The sequence below is a fragment of the Neophocaena asiaeorientalis genome, unplaced genomic scaffold, assembly GCF_003031525.2.
Source record: "Neophocaena asiaeorientalis asiaeorientalis breed wild unplaced genomic scaffold, Neophocaena_asiaeorientalis_V1.1 scaffold158, whole genome shotgun sequence".
Classification (NCBI taxonomy): Eukaryota; Metazoa; Chordata; class Mammalia; order Artiodactyla; family Phocoenidae; genus Neophocaena; species Neophocaena asiaeorientalis.
This window is the reverse complement of record NW_020174917.1, coordinates 4,912,522-4,932,984: the sequence shown is the minus strand read 5'-3', so window position 1 is coordinate 4,932,984 and position 20,463 is coordinate 4,912,522.

Genomic DNA, 20,463 nt, shown 5'->3' with positions numbered 1-20,463 from the left:
ATGCAGTGCAAATAAGCACTTGAAAAGATGCTTAATATGATTAGTCATAAAGGAAATGAAAATTAAAATGACAAGAAAATATCACTACCTATTAGAATAGCTAAATGAAAAGAATTGACCATACCAAGTATCTGGAGAAGAGGAAGAATTGACATTATCACTCATTGCTAATGAGAATATAAATGATACAGTCACTTTGTAAAGCCTTTTCATGGTTTATTATAAAGTTAAACATATGCCTACCATATGAATCTAATATTCCACTTCTAGATATCTAAGAGAAAAGACAGCACATAGACATACAAAGACTTTCAAATGAATGTTTATTTGTTCTGTTTGTTATAGCCTTAAACTGAAAACAGTCCAAATGTTCATCAACAGGCAAGTGAAAAATCAAATAGTGGTATATACATAAAATGGAATACTACTCAGCCACAAATAGGAATGAACTAGTGACACATGGCCACTTCATTGATGGACTTCAAAATAATTATGCTGAATAAAGGAAGTCAGTTAAAAGAGAATACATACTCCCATTTATGTAAAATTCTAGAAAATGTAAATCAAACTCTACCGACAGAACGAGATCTGTGGTTGCCTAGAGATGAGGAGTACATGTTGGATAGGCAGCTGGGGAAGATTACATGAGAGTCATGAGGAAACATTTTGGGGTAATATATTCATTATTTTGATTGTAGTGATTGTTTCATGGGAGTATATATATTTCAAAATGTGACAAATTGTATGTGTCAGGGAGAAAGCATTTTCCTCTACCCTTCCAGGTTCTTCTGGCTGGTTTAAGAATTATATTGATTAAATTGACATGAGACAGGTGAACAGGAGAAAATTTAACAAAAGTTTAATAATATGTATATATGTGAGAGGGACCCAGGAGAACAGAGTAACTCACCAAAATGGCTGGAGTCCTCACCTTAAATCCCATCTTCAGCAAAGCCAAAAGAGGATGTTGGGGGTAGTGATTTGGGACTTCAAAGGGGAGGAAGGAAATTCACATGGAGAGGCAAAGGGAAGTGTTTGGTAAACAAAAGTTTGCTGGGTCATACAGAGACAATGGGATGCAGAGTAAACTGATCTCTAGCTCTACCCAGTGGCCCCCAATACTTCTAGCCCATAGTCTTTACAGACATCTCTGGTGATAGTTCTCCTCTGGGAGCTCTTTATCTAAATTAGTTTAGGCACCTAAAAGGGAGGTCAAAGTTCATTCTTGAGTCTTTAGAGCCTTGATTATTTTCAGCTCAAAATCATCCTCATGCCAGAGACACTTTGGGGTGGCAAATTTTGCTCCCCTACATATGCTTTAATTATATGTATTTATTTTTGTCAATTATACCTCAAATAAATAAGCAAAAGAATAATAATACAACTCTTCTTATCCCCAAAACAGTCACTCAGGGGAGTAAAATACAGTTTCACTTAGGGGAAAAACTTACATAAGTGCTAAATCTGGCTCACATTTTGGATTAGTTTTATTGTTGTTGTTTGCTTGTTTTTGGTGGTATTTTGTTTTTTTCTTTTTACTTCCTCAGTGATGAACTGTAAGTTGAAGCATTCATGTATTTATCTTTGTTTCCTTGCTGTAACAAAGTTTAAATATTATTTCTGGGTAAATGACACTAGTCTATTATAAAATTTTGTGGTGTATCTGCATTAATTATGTTTATTAGCTTTTGAAAGACTCAACAAGTATTGTGTGTGTGTGTGTGTGTGTGTGTGTATTTCCTTGTGAACATGCAATATCAAATCAAAAAAACAGAATAAAAGGTAGGAAATGGGGAAGGAAGGAAAAAGGAAGGGAAAAAAGTAGTTGCATTTGCTAAATTTCTGTATTTGGCTAATACAAATTGAAATTTCTTTCAATTAAATGGTAACTTACTGAAAACCATATTTTTCTATATTTATGAAAGACTTGGTTTGCTTTTGTTTACGTCTTGGTTTATGTATATAACAAAATTTATTATTTTAATAATATTTGATATAAATGTATATACCACATTTTATTTATCCATTCATAGTCAATGGACATTTTAGGTTGTCCTAAATTGTCCTTCTTTCCTTTTGTGAATAGCACTGCTGTGAATATTGGTGTACAGATATCTGTTTGAATCCTTGCTTTCAATTCTTTTGAGTCTGTACCCATTAGTAAAATTATTGAATCATATAATAATTTTGTGTTTAGTTTTTTTCTGAGGAACCACCATTCTGATTTCCACAGTAGCTCAACATTTACATTCCCACAAGCAATATACAAGAGTTCTAATTTCTGCACATCATTGCCAACACTTTTTTTCTGATTTTTTTAAATAGCCATTCTAATGGCCATGAAGTGGTATCTCATTGTGGTTTCGATTTGCATTTCCCTCATGATTAGTGATAGTGGGTTAATTTTCATGTGCTTATTGACCATTTGTATGCTATTCAAGTTTTTTTTCCCCATTTTTGAATTGGACTTTCATTGTTGAGTTTTAGGAATCTTTTTTTATAAATACTATATTAATCACCTATCAGATATGCAATCTGCAAATGTTTTCTCCCATTCTGTGTGATTTGCTGCTTAATAATTGGATCACTCTCAGGCTTACTGTAAAGTTTGCCAAAGTACCTGTTATTTTTTCTCTCCAAACATTGTTTCTTCTGCAGTTCTTCTGGCTTTTATGCTTTTCTTCTTCATTGTTTTTTGTGCATCAATTTAGTTCAGACTCAAATGAGAGGTGAAATTTTGCCACTCTTTGCTCAATCTGATCACATAGCAATAACTTTGGACAGTATACTTACTATAGAAAGAAGAAAACATAAGTCAAATTTCTTTATAAATTTTACAAGAGCTCAGAGTTGCCTATTAGAATAATCCCATTCATTTTCTTCAAAACCTTTTTTGTCATTGTACTATTCTTTCCAAACACATAAAATTCATGAGCACATTTACTTGCATACTGTGTTTCATCAAAGCTGTTTTATAACACTTTTCTTATAAAATTTTCTATTGCTTTCAACGATTTCCTTAAGCTACACTTCCTCTAAAAATTTTTTTAGCACGTCATTTGTTGAGCCGTTTGTATTCTCAGTTCAGAATCTTGCTAGGTATGAAGAATAGAGCACAAAATGTAGTCTGTATTCTCAAGAATTTATTGGTCTTAAAAGAATTAGGGCACAATAAAACAGACATATAATAAGCAAATAATATCTTTAAGTGCTCACTGCTGAACACAGTATGATGTATGACAAAAAAGGTGAAATTTGAGGATAAATCTATGGTTACAATCCTGACATTATCTCGTGTAATGTATATGCCCTTGGCATGGAACATCTTTGTAAGCTTTATTGTGTTCATCTGTAAAATAGTGTTAACATTTTTATAGTAAGTTTTGGGTATTACTACAAAGAGAAATTGCAATGCACTTCATTTATCACATGTAAGGCATTAATGATACTAAACTTAATTCCCTTCTCACTGATCATATTGAGTGGTTTTATTTAATTCCTTAAATTTTAACTTAATTGCATTATATTAGAAGCTTCCCCACCCAAGCCAGAATCTTGTACCACTTTGATCAGGCTAAATTAATTTTTTTCTGTATTTATCACATTTTTATAATTTTTAAAACATTTTTTGAAAATTTAGTGCTTTAAAATTTTTTTTGCTCTAATATGATATTTAGGATATTATACCAAAATCTCAGTGTGTTATGAAAGTTGTATTTTTTTCCTTTCTTAATGAGAGACAGAATTAGATATTACCAGTTTTATATGAACATATTTCTTTTTCTTTTATCAAATTGCTTCAATAAGTATAAGTAATGTGACCTGGTTAAATGTCCTTTTATCATTGAAAAATAGATAAGTAATGTCAGGTGTATTACTGGTTATTTAAAATGCAAATAAATACATGACGGTTCTTTTGCTTGTAATCTAGATGGTGTTTTTTTTTTAATTTATCATTACCTGTGATGTTAATTTACTTAAATTCTTATGGATCATATAACCTCAGTGAGAAATTTTTATTAGTCAGAAATATGATAATGGTATTGATCCATATTGGGATATCAGGCTTGAAATCTCTTTTATAGCTATGTCTAAATTAGTGTATTATGGGAATACGTCTAACTTGACTAAAGATGTTTTTCCTGCTTGAATTACATTAGCAATTGTTTTTCTAGACATGGCCTTAGAGTAAAGGCATGGAATCAATCCAGCAGGTTTGACAGATTCTATTTATTCTCACCAGTAAGAGAGAAATGAATTGTCAGAAGTAGAATTAGAAGAGTCTTACTCCAAATGTTCCACTGGCCAAATAAAAGTGTTTGGAGGAGGAAGAATACTTTATGACTTCATGACAGCTGCCTGTTTGTTGTTATTTTGGGATCAATACAAGAATTAAATGAACATTTCCTTGGAAAATTCAATGCTGTTCCCAAAAGTTCTTCATGCAGTATTGCCATTTTCTTGAATAATTCAGTATTTCTGAATGCACATTTTCAATTTAGTCACTCTGTGTTTATACGTTATGTATTCTATGTATTAATGGAATTGCACTGTCATTGTGTTTGTTTTAATATAGTGTCAGGCAATCATTCCTGAGTAGCCAATTATTACAGCATAAAATAATATTTTGAAATCTGTGAGCTTCTTGTCACTCCGTAGTTATCTATGGTTAACAGTTCATTTGACTAAGAAATAAAATGCTATCAACAGGGACATAAACCCACTATTGTTAAAATTATACTTAGGTGACAATGTTATAGATCAAATCAGGGAAAGTTAGACTGGGAAGTTCAGGCTCATGGTCTGAATCAGGGAGCAAAGCCAAGGACAGGTTGATTCTCTTCCCTCATGGATAGGATGCCCGATAGATCTGATATAATGAGATCATTGCCTGTTGTTCCAGAAATTCTGAGCTTCTTCAGCTTTCAGATATCACCCTTCTTATCTCAATTTACTTGTCAACAAGAAATATAGTCCCTTTCCAGTTTTACTTCATGTTTGTCAATAAGTCCAGGATGAGTGATTACATGCAACATGAGTTGACCTGAGATTTGCGTTCTACCTGAGTCAACTAGCTTGTATCAGCCAGCTACCAAACACTTTGCAGATTGCTTCATGCCTTCCCTCCCCTGACTTTCCAGGCTGCTGATTTTTTACAGTTTAGAAATGAACACAGCATTTCCTTCCCCCACAACATCTGTAAAATTGGCCACATTTAATAAGACTTTACAAAGGCTTGTACATAACGTAAATTAATTGCAAATACCACACACACACACACATACAAATATACATATACACTCACATGTTTAGACTGCTTTGATGAAGTTTCTCTCCCTACTAGTTCTGTGTCTCTCTAATACTCTAGTATCTGGTCCACAGAAGAGTTTTCCTTGCTCCTCTGAATAGTGGGGTTTTTCATTATCTTCTTTATAGAGTCAAGTTCCCCAGTTCAAATCTCACAATCCATTTGCCAGTCTATTCCAGGCTGCCATAACAAAGTACCATAGACTGGGTGGCTGCAACAACAGAAATTTACTTTCTCACAGTTCTGGATGCTAGAAGTTCAAAATTGAGACATTAATATCACTAGTTTCTGGTGACAGCTGTCTCCTGTCATATAGACTGGCACCTTCTCACTTGTCCTCACATGCACATGGTTGGGAGAGACAGAGCAAGCTCTTCAGTGTCTCTTTGGGGACAACACTAATCCCATCATGAGGGCCCCACCCTGGTGACTTCATCTAAACCAAAATATCTCTCCAAACACCATGACATTGGGGGTTAGGGCTTCAATGTGACTTTGAGAGGGGACACAATTTAGTCCATAACACCATCCATGGATCTTTTCCTCTCCGGATGGAAGTTGGAATGTCTGTTCTCCTCAGGGTGAAAAAAGTTCTATCTTATTTAAAAAAAAGAGACAACAGGCTCAAAATGGAGTCAGTTATGCTAAGCCCACATCACCAAATCAAGACTTAATACCTAACTTACAGTTTCAGACTCTTCAGGAGAAGAATCTTAAACTAGTCATTCTGGAATTACCTGGTCAGCACTAGTGAGGTAATCTGCCTGATAGTCCCCTCAAAGAAGATGACTTTGCCTGAAACAATCCACTGTTTACTTGTAACTCCTTTGTCTCACCTCCTTCTGCCTATCAGTCTTTCATTTTGTACAGCTCTTCAGAGCACCTTTCTGTCTCCTTGATGGGATTATGCCCAATTGATCAATTGTTGAGTAAAGTCGATAAAATCTTTAAAATTTACTCAGTTGAATTTTGTTTTTTTAACAATCTCTTAGCCACTCTTTTAATTTGACCAACTTCTCATATCTTCTGCCACTACAACTAGAATAACTTTTTAGAATATGTTTATCTTTCTCATTGGTCCCATTTACAAAGCCTGTGGCATTAAGCTTGAAAGACCACCGAGGGTTGAGTTTCACACAAATGTGTTCCCCTGTCTACTCTCATTCTGGCATGAGGCAACTCCCTTGTCATTTTTTGCCATTGTCCAGTGGCTACTTCAACTTTCCTCTGGATAACTTTTGATAAAGGATAGATAAATTGCAAAGATAAAATCTTTCTAAAATGAAGAAAACCCGTTATTATGCAGAGCAATTTAAGTCTATTGTTTTGAAGCTCTGCTTTTCATAATAGAATCTTCAATTTATCTTTGAATAACAAAGAGGCCCATTAGAGTGATTTTTGTAAAAAACGAAGTGGTGATTTGCTAAAATGTAAATATAGCTCTCTGAGCTTAAGGCTCACTTCCCACTCCTTTTTAGGTTTTATGTTTTCTTAATGAGGGTGCCCATTATTAAAGACCTACTGAATCCAATGGACAGGATATTTCTTTAAGTATTGCATGTGTATTAATTTTTTCTTTCTGGTAATAAAATGATATAAAACCATATGTTTTCTAGTATTTAGTATAAGTAGGTAGCAGGATAAAATTTTCTTTTTTTCCCTCATGACTATTTCTTTTCCACTGAACATACCTTCATCCACCCTTTTAAGCATGTGGTTTCTTCCTTTTCTCAGGTTTGTTGAACCAGGAAAGGAATTAGTAAACATAAATAATCCTTATAACATCCATCTTGGATATTATGCTGGAAAAACAATATTATAGAAATGGTTACTCTGTGTGTATGTGTGTGTGTATGAGAGAGGGTGTGGGGGAAGAGAGAGAAAAGGCATAATCCCTTAGAAACTAGGGAATGATTCTCCTAGAATCACAGTAACAAAATGAAAAGAACCTGCAATCCATTTTCCAGTCAAAGCCCTGAACAGGTAATCATAGAGTTGTATAACGAGATTAAGCAGAAAGGACAATTGTAATGGTATCTGTGCAACAACAGGTCCTAAAATAACCAGAATGTTCCATATCTTCAAGTGGTTGTCCTGATATACCTGATTGCATGGAGATGAATGAGAGCTGCCTTAGCAACTATCAGTTTGATTAGAAAAGTTACCAAGAACCTGAGAGATTAAGGGACTTTTTTAGTCTAGAATGGAGAACAAAGAGCAAGAGGTGACACTTCCCACAGGTGTTTCACATAGTCCTGTTATCATGTAAGACACTGCCCCCTACACACACACATACAGAATGGAGATGCAATGTGGGAGAGAAAGGAAACAAACAAACAGACAAAAAAACCTGACTGAGAATAGGTTTCAGGCCCCTTAGTAGAAATTTTGAGTTTTAGGTAGAAATTAATGGAGATGCATTTATTTAATAAACATTGGAGAGCCTACTGCGGGCTAAAACGTTTAGCAAAACAGACACAGTTTCTCTTCTCTAGGTGTTTATAGTCTAGTAAGAGAAATGTATGTTAATCATCACAGAATTTATCATTGCTATATGTGATAAGTAGTAGAGAAAAGTACTATGAAAGATGGGGATTATAGAAACAGAGATGGGACAGACCTGGTAAAGAGGGACTGGGGGTGATGTTTCTGGGAAAGTTTTATCTGAGCTGAGAAAAAAGTTAATTAGAAATTAGCCAGTTAAGATGCTGCTCACAGGAATGTGTGTGCATGTTGGAAGGTAGGTGTAGGGGAAGGGATAAAGTTCCAGTAATTGCAAGGGACTTGAGATGAGCTGGAGATAGAGCCCAAAAAACAAATAGTAGGAGAGGAGGTGGGTAATCAGAGGTCAGATTGTACAAAGTGATAGTATAGGTAACTTTTTAGAATTTAAGAATTATCAAAATACCAAGGGGAGACTTTCTTGTCTTTCTTGTCAGAAGGGCTTTCTTTACACGTGAGTGTGACATCACGTGTGCATGATGCATCCCTACTGCCCCTATACCATATTAGCAGTAGAGAGTACAGAGCAGTACTAGCAGACATTCAAAGAGAGTATTAGAAGGCTACTATAGTTATTCCAGCAGGGAATACAATATCTTGTACAGAAGGATAACAGTGAATGGAAAGAAACAAGGATGGCTTTGAGTGTATCAGGAAGTAAAAGGGATAGGATTTAAAGAATGATTGGATATTGGGAGTTCAGTGAAGGAAGTTTTCAGTGGTGACTTCCAGGTTCCTCCATACAGAATTGCATATATAGTGGAAGAGGAAATGAGTTAGGTAGAAAGTTTATAAATTTGGACACAGGGATTACACAGAGACTTAAGGTCTTATACAGACTTTGGCTTTCATATTGAAAACAGATTGGAAGAAGGTTCAAAGCAAAAATTTTACTGGAGAATTACAGTCAATCCATTTGGACTGTGATAATAAATTACCATAGACTGAGTGGCTTACAAGCAGCAGAAATTCATTTCTCAGGGTACTAGAGGTTAGGAAGTCCAAGGTTAAGTTGCTGGCAGATTCAGTTTCCAGTGAGGCCCCACTTCCTGGTTCATAGATGGCATCTTTCTGCTGTGTCCTCACTTGACTGAAGAGGTCGGGAGTTCTCTGGGGTTTCTTTTATAAAGGCACTAATCCCATTCATCAGGGCCCTACCCTCATGAACTAATCACCTCTCAAAGGCTCCACATGTACATATCTTCACATTGGGGTTTAGGTTTCAACATATGAATTTGGGGGGTAGGAGGACACAAACTTTCAGTCTGTGGCAGCAGACGAGGAAGACTTTATTCAAGACAGTAGGGGAGAGAGGTCAGAACCCAGTCTGAGCTTAACTCCACTAAAACAGAGGGCTAGATAGTTTTTAAGATGTGTCCTACTGTGTGTAGAGGATGAGGGTGGGGAAATCACAATCCACCTGTGTTTGCTAATTGTCCTTACCCAAAGGAAAAGCTACCATTCTCATATCTTCATGACATGAGATAGGTTTACAACTCGGAGCAATGTGCACAGTAAAGTTCGCAGTTAGGCTCCTAGCCTCCCAGTGAAACTGGAAGATGGGGGCCTTTCTTCCTTGAAAATTACATTTGAAAGGGATGGCTCCTAGGTCCTTGATAAGGACTTTCTTAGGTTGTAAGTCTGGCAGTCAGGCTTTTAATAGATTAATATCTCAAAGTGACAGAGAAAGAATTTACAGTGATAAGTTTGTGCTATGAAAAAAGGGAAATCAGACTCCTAGATTCAAAAAGAAGCTTGTCTAAAGTTTAGTCAAGCTGAAGGGAAGGTTGCGGCTCTTTTGGTCAAAGGGTAGAAGCAGGGGAACTGTTAGTTTTAAAGATGGGATTTCCTTCTTCATTCAGTATTGATCTTGCTTTGTCTGATTATTGGTTCATTATAATTAGTAGGGTCATTCAGACGTTTCATCTCCTGGGATGAGATTGGGTCTGCACATTGTTCTCTTACCAAAACAGTTTTCTTTTCTACCTGCTTGCAATATATAGGACTGGGGACTCTTTCATGCTGGACTCTATGTGTGACACCCACTTCAGAACAATCCTTTCTTTTTAATGAAGTCTTTGCATTTTTCTGGAACATCTAGATTGTTAAGAGTTCTCTGTATCCACTTTTTCTTTAGAAATAAATATACATTGGTAAAAACATATATGTATTATAGATACATATATATACAAAAATACACATGACATATATTCATAATTATGAAGCATACGTACTTTCATAATTATATTAAATTAGCATTTACCTCATAAATAAAATAGAGCACTCGTCTCATAGGTCAATAAAAGGCATATTATATGTTCTAATAAATGACAAAGGAATGAAGAAAAAGCTAGAATTTTATCAGTCAACATAAAGTTAAGATGGATAATTTTAGGTGTAACCAGCACCATTTAATATTTTTTTTCTAACCCAAATGGGGAAATAAATTATGCCATTTGTATCAGGAAAGTACAAATCACTTACATTTTTTTTTTTTGCATATTGTAAATACTCTTATTAAGACCAAGGGTTACAACACAGTGCTATTTAGTCTCATTTGCAAAGTGCAGTAGACATGTTTGTTTCATGAATGCTGCATTGGATAGTACAGATATCTAACATTTCCATCGTCAAAACAGGTTCTATTAAAACCTATATAGTCACATTAGCAGATGCAACATAAACTTAGAAGAACAGAAAATAAAATTGAAGTTTAATGGATTAATATTGTGACAGTAATAATTGTCTAAACATTGAAATAATTAAGAAATCCCAGAGAAGAGATGTACTAATTGGGTTACATAAAACTGAAAACCTTCACAGAGTGAAAAGTGACTGAAAAAATAAAAAATAGACTTGAAAAAACTGCTGATATAATTATGTTGAGTTTACATATGTATGGATAAATATGTATACATAAATATTTATACAAATATGTTAGAAAATTATAAATGATCTAATGTTTATAAGGATAATAAAATGTCACATGAGAATTACAAAGAATAAGCAAATTTGTGTAAAATGAATAAAGCCAATAATTAGAGACAAATGTAAATTAAAACACACACAAGTGAGGGAGAAGTTTAGCAATATTTTTCACCTCACCAATGGGAAAGTACTCAAGCATTATATATTTTAAAGACATAAGTTCTACTCCTAGCAATTTACCTTCAGGATATAATTTCAAACATTATAAAACTGTATACGTTCAAGAATATTTATGACAATTTTGTTACTACAAATAATTGGAATTATCCTGCCTATGCAACAGCTGGAAACTTGGGGGTAAATTGTTTCATCAACAATTTATGGAGTATATAAAGTAACATAATAAATAAAATCCAAAAGTCTATCTCTGTTGTGTTTACAACAGTGTAAAATTATGGAACTGTATAAACAACAGTAGTGAGAGAACTGTAGGAAAAAAGGAGCTTTCATAGGTTAGTGGGATTCTGTAAAGTAGGTGATGATGATGATGATTGTTACTATTTATTCTTCCGACAGTATTTACTGAATGTTTAGGTTACTGCATGGTAGGCATAGTGTTAATCACTTTATATTCATTAGCTTAATTAATCCTTCTAACAACCCAGAGAAGGAGCTATTATCATTCTTCATTTTACAAATGAGAAAACTGCATCTTAGAAAGGTTGGGCTTCTTGTCCAATGACACTCAGTGGAAAATAGCAGATCTCATCCAGGTCTTTGTTGCTAAAATGCTAATTGTACAATATAAGACATACAGGGCTTCCCTGGTGGCGCAGTAGTTGAGAGTCTGCCTGCTAATGCAGGGGACATGGGTTCGAGCCCTGGTCTGGGAAGATCCCACATGCCGCGGAGCAACTAGGCCCGTGAGCCACAAGTACTGAGCCTGTGCATCCGGAGCCTGTGCTCCGCGGCAAGAGAGGCCGCGACAGTGAGCGGCCCGCGCACCGCGATGAAGAGTGGCCCCCGCTCACCACAACTAGAGAAAGCCGTCGCGCAGAAACGAAGACCCAACACAGACAAAAATAAATTAATTTAAAAAAATTAAAAAATATATATATATAAGACATACAGACAACAGTTAGGCATAATGAAAAATTTTCCATTTACAAGAACTTTGTTCCCAACACATGTACAAGGCTTATATATACATTAAATACATTAATAAAATGACCTTTATTCCTATGTATTATAGTTGTTATAACAGACTATTCTTTGTGTTCTCCAAAAATTCTTGGTAAATGCAACCACTAGTTGATGAAAAGCTTCATAATTTGTTAAGTCTAAAAATTTATGTCATTAGGCCTCTCATCTCTTCTCTAAACATAGTAAAATTTTAGGGAACATTTTGAAATTAGTAAATGTTGCCCAGAAAGAATGATGTAAAAAATCGTGGCATATGAGAACACCACTTGTGGGTTTTCAAAAGGACATTACATAATCTTGCAGGAAATGAACTCCCTGACACAGGAATGGATCTGATAAGGTCAAATTACAGTTTACGCATCTGTCCTGAGAGGACTGACTCTTTCTTATAACATTAGCTTCTCTTTAACATCCACAAGGATATGTCATTCCCTAATTGTTAATGGTGAAACAGTTTTCAACTAGGTCATACTTCTTGGGAGTAAAGTAAAATAGTAATTGCATTAGTTTTCTATTGCTGCCATAACAAGTCACTAGCAATTTAGCAGCTTAGAGAACAAATTTATCTTACAGTGTCTGTAGGTCAGAAGTCCACATGGACTCGGCAAACATCACAAGGCTGAAATCAAGCAGACAGCAAGGCTCTGTTTCTTACTGGAGTCAAAGGGAGTGAGTCACTCAGATTGTTGGTAGAATTCGGTTCCTTGCAACTCTAGGACTGCAGTCTCCATTTGCTTTTCTTACTATTGCCCGAGGGTTATTTTCAGCTTCTAGTGGCCACCTGCATTTTCTAATACCTCACCCTCTTCAGCGCCATCAATGTTGAGGTGAATCCTTCTCAAGCTTCAAATCTATCTCACCTCTCTGTCTTTCACCTTCTCCTTTGCCTCTGTTTTCCTCTGAATTTCTCTAACTCTACTATGTTTCTCATCTTTAAGGGCTCAAGTGATTGCTTTGGGCATAGTGGATTATCCTAGATAATCTTCTCTCTTAAAATCAGCTAATTAGCAACTTGATTCCATCTGCACAGTAAATCTAAGTCATATTTTTGGTTGCAATAAATTAATACAATCTTTGAACTACACTATCAGCAATTTTAATACATGCATATCTAAAAGTCTAGAAACATTTGAATTACTTATTGGTTACTTGATATTCTACAATTGAAAAAGTTTGATCGCTTTCATTTGGAGTTGTAATTGCTTTTGTATCTCCTGTTATTCTTCAGTTACATGAATTTGTTTTTTTCCATTGTTCTCTAAATCTACAACAAAGGCATCTCAAATTAAATATATTTTTAGAAAGACCTTGACTGTCTTAATTAAAAGGAAATTACAAAATTACTTGAGCACTTCATTTAACAATACCATTCCCTTTCTCTCATCATAGATAGGTAATTGATTTTACATATATTTAACATAATCAAATAGCTACTTAATCTTTTTCAGTGCCTAAGTGCACTCTTAACTGCTAGTGTTGATTTGGATGTACTGGAACGCCTCCCCCTTGGAGAGCACACATTGTCATCTCACAGGAACATACAAAAGTGCTATGAAAACACACCTGGTAGGACTAAGAGTATTTTGTCTTAAAATATCCACTTGTCTTATTTACTACCCATCACATGGATTGCAATGCTGGTCCTTGGTGTGAATTTGTAATTTATTTTTCAATGTAAGGAAAAATTCCAAGTACACTGAAGTCTCTACCTTATCCTACATGGGGGGATCAGCCATAATGTTAATTTTCTGTGTTCCATTACAGCACCTCCCCCTTTGCCCCCACACACAGCGCAGAAAAGGTCAAGCAAGAATGATAGTCTTAATCACCGTATTTTAACTCTAGCCTGTTTTTTTTAAAGAATGATTAGAAGGCAAAATATAATTCCTCTCCTCTAAGACAATTATTAGTTGCATTAATATACTCTAATGTGTCATTTTAAAAATTGCATTCTCCCATGTTCAATGAGTAATGAATTCTAGCAAAACTGAATCCTAAAATCCTCTAAGATAGGCAGGGACACAGTTCTGAACACTTTACTTACTTTTTGATGGAAATACATTCTCAAGCCATAGATCTAACTTATGAAGTTTAAAATGAATGCCTCCTTTTAAATCAAGACGACTGGGAAGTATGTAACTCTTTGACATAATCACTTCAGAAGCTGGAAACTTTGCCCTTGCCTCAAATGACTTTTTCAACTTCATCCCTTGATTCTATCATATTTGACAAATATACCTTGGGTACAAAGCTCTGTGTTAGGCAGCAGAGATAGGGAGAAGAATATCACAGCCCCTGTTTGCATAGTGCACAGTCTGGTAGAGGTACTGGGAGGATGCTGGTACAGTGCTGAGAGGGCTGTGACAGGCACATATACCCAGCCTCCGGGAGCACAGAAAAGATACAGAAATGTTCCAGTGCCACCAGTCAACTTGCCTTTCTCCAAACACATCCTGCACGTTCCTGCCTCTGTGCCTTTCATCACATAGCATCCTAATCCTATAATGTGTTGTATAACTACAGGAAACTTTTCACATTTTGAAGGCAATTTAAAAGAATAAATTGTCCATGATTTTACCTACTACCCCAATACATGCACAAGTGCACCTCCTCAAATTGCACTAAAGGACCAGGTCCTCATCATTTGTAGTGTATGATTTGTGACTCCAAGAAACATAGTTCAGAGGTAAAAAATAAGAATATACTACCTCCCTCATTAGGTATTTATGATAATTGAATATGACCACATAGGCCAATGAAAACACTACATAAACTATAATGGACTATTTAAATATATTATACCTGGCCTTTGTCTTTAGATATTTCTGTGCACTCTTTACAAGTTTCTCTTCACCCCCTTGACTGAAGTAATTAGAGGACTGCAACTGTGCTAGGGATTTCTCATTTATCACCTAACATCTGTAGAACTTTGCTTTTACGTTTCCCTTCTACCTCTTCATTACCTGTAGTACATTGTCTCTACAGATACCCAGAAATTGCTTACACACATTCCTATTTTCTTATCTTAAAAAAACACTTCACTTTACCTCCTTTACCTGCAACCGTTTTCTGTCTTTACCATGACATCTCCTGGAAAATTTGTCTAAATGTAACTGATTTCGTTGTTACTGATTCTGCTGATGGTCCCTTAAATATATTTTCATGCCCACAAACCCACTATCTAATTCTGCATTTGTTACCAATGACCTTCATAGGCAGAACAGCTAATTTCATACCTTCATTACCTTTAAAACATTAGCATTTTGTCAAGCTAAACACTTCTTGAAAATTTGTACTCCCAGGCTTTCATAAAATTGTAACTTCTTAGATCTCCTCAAATATAATTAACTCAACAAATAACTTGAGTATTTACTCTGCCAGGACTTTCTCTGTAACTTTTACGAGGTTTCTCTGTCCTTAGACCTGTCACGTAACTTAGATCATTTCTTTGCCATATTTTCATGTTTCGTGTTACTTTCTTTTTTGAAACACCAACTTATTCTCATGTACAGGATGAATGTATAACATAAATTATTTCAAATGTATTCAGCATATGATAAAATGGGAGGGAGAGCTCTTCCTTAGAGTACAATGTTAACTAGTAAATGTTGAAGGAATAATATATCTCGAAAAATGGATGGATGTTAAAACGACTGGATAAAAGCTTGAAGAGGATCAGGATACCACTTGAAGATATCTCAGCATGTATTACTTATAAATTACACACCAGAAAATCTTAACTTCACAGGGAAGAAAACTGGCAGACATCATCTTAACCAAGTGATCAAAGTTAACATCACCAATAATAGGACCCACTGGCGTCGAGTGTCTCCTAACACAATTCAGTAAGAAAACATCACCCATTATGTGGTATTCCTGATGAAAATGCAAAATCTGAATATAATCAGATGGAAAGATTGATAAACCCAAACAAGAGAATTCTATAAAAAACTACTTATAAAACTATTCTAGTCTGGTGTCCTTTTCAGAGCATCAGTTCATACCAGTTCTAGAGTAAATGAAATTAAATGGACACAGGACAACAAAATGCAATGTGTAATACTTCTGAATCAGGAATATTAAAATTGTTGCAAAGTTCATTTTTGGGAAGTTAACAGTGTATTAATACTAAACCTTCTGGATTCTTCTTTGTACTGTGGTTATGGAAGAGAATGTCCTTCTGAAGAAATACACGCTGAAGGGGTAAAGAATAATGATGTCTATAATTTGCTCTCAGATACTTCTAATAATGTAAAGGTTTGTGGGTGGGTATTCATAGAAAGAAAAAAAGCACATGTTGCAAAATATTAACACATGGTGAATCTAGGTGAAGGCTATATAAAACTGCTATACAATTCTTGCAACTTTTAAAAAATTTATTAAAAAAATTTTTTTGGCTACGTTGGGTCTTGGTTTCTGTGCATGGGCTTTCTCTAGTTGTGGCTAGCTGGGGCTACTCTTGGTTGCGTTGCGCAGGCTTTTCACTGCAGTGGCTTCTCTTGTTGCGGAGCACAGGCTCTAGGTGCGAGGGCTTCAGTAGTTGTGGCACATGGGCTCAGTAGTTGTGACTCGCGGACTCTAGAGCACAGGCTCAGTAGTTGTGGTGCACAGGCTTAGTTGCTCCGTGGCATGTGGGATCTTCCTGGACCAGGGCTCGAACCCGTGTCCCCTGCATCAGCAGGTGGATTCTTAACCACTGTGCCACCAGGGAAGCCCACAACTTCTCTTTAAGATTGAATTTTAAAATATGTGGCAAATATTAGGGAAAGTAGTGAAAATGGTGGATAATGATTCTGCCCTAATGGAGCTTACATACTGAGACAAAAATTAACTGTAAAATATGTAAAAGCATAAGTATGGATTATGATACATTCTATGAGGGAAATAAATTATGCAAAGTGGGAGGAGCCCTCTTTAGAAAGTGTGATCAGGAATTCTCTCTTCAGAGATTACATGTGAATTGAGGTGGAGTGAGTATAACCCAGTCATACGAAGAGTTTGCAGAAGAGCATCCTAAAAAAATCACAGGTGTTTTACCTATTCAACTCCTTCCCCTCCCCTCAACTTACTGCCTCTTAGTTTTACCTTTTCTAGACTGTCATATAATTGGAATAATACAGTACATAGCTTTTTTGACTAGCTTCATTCACTTAGAAATATGGATTTATGATTCTCCCACTTTCATGGCTGAATAGCTCACTTTAGTCTTCAATAATATTCCATATATAGATATATCAGACATTGTTCATCCATCTATCTATTGAAGGAATTCGTGGTTGCTTCCAGTTTGGGGCAATTATGAATAAAGCTGCTATAAAAATTTGCACACAGATGGACATAAGTTTTCAAATCAATTAGGTAAATATCTACGAGAATGATTACTGGAATGTATGTTAAGAGTATGTTTAGCTCTTTAAGAATCTGCCAAACTGTTTTCCCAACTGGCTGTACCATTAGTAATGAATGAGTTTCAGTTGCTTTTCAAAAGCAACATTCGATATTGTAAGTTTAAAAAATTTTTTTCTTTGTACCATTATAATAGATGTATCGTAGTAACTTGTTGTTTTAGCACCTTTTTAAAATAAGGGTTCTTTAGAACACAGCTGCACCATTCATTTGTGTGTGGTCTACGGCTATTTTCATGCTACAATGGCAAAGTTTCGTAATAGTGAAACAGTTGCATATGATCCACGAAGACAAACTGGTTCCCTACAGAAAAAGTTTGCAGACTTTTGTCTTAAAATAATTATTTAAAAAATGCATTGAAAAATTAATTATATACATTTCTAAAATTATTCTTTGGAGTATTAATTTTACATTCTAATAGTTTCAGATAAAATTATATAATTAATTTTTTTGGATAAAATTCTGAACAGTATAATGGGTTACTGGGAACTTTCATAGAAAATATTCTACAGATAAAATTAACTCTTCTTTTTGTCCTGATATGACTTAGTGCATTTGGAAAATAGAAAATGAAGTGAATATAAATCTTAGGAAGGGATGTATCATGAAGTACTTAAAAGAAAAATAGAAAATGGAGGAGCTAATATGTTTTAATTTTATTGATGACATATGCCAGAATTTTTATGTAATAACTCCATTAATTTTTAAAAATAAACCCATGATACAGTTGGTATTATATCACTAATTATGAAAAAAGTGACAATCATAAAGTTTTCCAAAAGCATAGAATTACTAATAAATGGATACTCCAAGATTTGAACATATTCCTAAATGATAACAAAATTCTTTATGTTTTCAGTGCTGCTCAGTACAAAATATCACATGATGAAAGAAAACATATCACCTAAGTCAGGGGTCCCCAACCCCTGGGCCGCAGACCGGTGATGGCCCGCAGCCTGTTAGGAACCAGGCCACGCAGCAGGACGTGAGCAGTGAGCAGGCAAGCAAAGATTCATCTGTCGCTCCCCATCATCTGCGTTACTGCCTGAACCATCTCCCCCACTGCTGGCATTACTGCCTGAACCACTGCCCCCCAAGGTGTGAAAAAATTGTCTTCCATGAAACCGGTCCCTGGTGCCAAAAAGGTTGGGGACTGCTGATCTAAGTCCTTCCTACTCAATAATTAGTTGAGTCTGCCACTAACAGGTGGTAATAATGATAACAATCTATCAAGGGCACTATTTCTCTTATCAAAATTTTGGATGAGTTTGGGGAATGTTACCCCTATGTAGATTGTATTTACCAAAAACTGCAATATGGAAGTGTTGATACTGTGATCTTACAGGAATCATATATATATATATATATGATATATAATATCGTATATATAATCATATATAAATATATTCTGTATAGCTGATATTTTTGGAAAAACAGATTTCTCAAGTGGCTGACATATAGTGAGTCAAAGTGCCACAAACATGAACTCAGGATAGAATGACTATTTTTAAAAACAAAGATGTAGCCTATAAAAATATATGTGTCTTAGCCATGGACCTCTGGGGCATACGGAAGTTCCCATTTTCAGCACCTGAGAGCTTTGGGGTTTATCTAGAGGAAAAACTTTAGATATACTGGATTTAAAAATCAACATAGAGGGACTTCCCTGGTGGCGCAGTGGTTAAGAATCCGCTTGCCAATGCAGGGGACGTGGGTTCGAGCCCTGGTCCGGGAAGATCCCACATACCGCGGAGCTGCTGAGCCTGCACGCCACAACTACTGAAGCCCGCGTGCTCTAGGGCCCGTGCTCCGCAACAAAAGAAGCCACTGCAATGAGAAGCACGGTAACGAGATTAGCCCCCCACGCCCCCGAGAAAGCCTGCGCACAGCAAGAAGACACAACACAGCCAAAAATAAATAAATAAATAATAAAAAGACAACCTTGAAAACAGATCTATTTTTAATATAGTAACTAAATTCATAAATGGTCATCAAGATTTAGAGTACCATAAATATTTAATTGCTCCAATTGTCACACTTGCCATTTAAGATTCACATTAAAATTGGGTAGAATAATCAGAAATACAGGCAGCAGCAATCTCTCTTAACAGAAGATTGGTTTAACTAAGTTTATTACAAACATACCATCTGTTCTGCATCTCTTCTTAGATCAAGACACAATAGACTTAAGCATATGGACTGTAGGTTGTGAACAAGAAAGGTTTTTGAGCATGTTAGCTTTTTTGGATTTCTGTTTTGTTTCGCTTTTGATTGTTGTGATCTGTTTGTTTTTCAACAATGTATGCTTTTATTCCTCTGGGGGTAATTTAAATGCCATCCTGTTTGAAGGCTAAATGGAAGCACATGCCTTTTAAATGATATTTTGTTTCTTGAGATTGGGCAACATGATAGAGGTAGCTAAAATTTCCAAAAACATTTTTCTGCCTCAAACTCTTCAGAATTAAGTTTAATATGTTGACAACCATTGCTATGGGAACAAACATTGTCCTCACTGCTTTGTATCTTTTCCCTATTTCCCTTGCCTCCTAAAAGTTCATAGATCCAAGAGCACAGATGATAAATTGGATGGCCATACTGTATTGTTCTGCATGCAATAAAATAGCAATAATAATGAAGGTAGTATCTAATGTTCATCTTGTGTTTACTGTGTGTCACATGTTGCTCTAACTCCCTTATAACCATTAATTAATTCTCTTAAGAACATATATGTTAGGCATTATTATAATAAGAACCCCATTTTATAAATGATAAATAGGAAGAACAGTAGACACTAGCTCTTTGAGCATGGTGATTGAAAGATACCCTAAAGTACAGAGACAAAACATATCAACTCATGTCAAAACAGTTTAAGACCAAATGGAACTTTAGGCCATTTTGAATAATAAAATTTTGAACCTTAGTATAATAACTTAAAAGTTATTACGTTTTTAAAAATTTTATTAAAATATAGCTGATTTACAATGTATTAATTTCTGCTGTACAGCAAAGTGATTCAGATATATATATATATATATATATGTATTCTTTTCCATATTCTTTTCCATTATGGTTTATCACAGGATATTGAATATAGTTCCCTGTGCTATACAATAGGA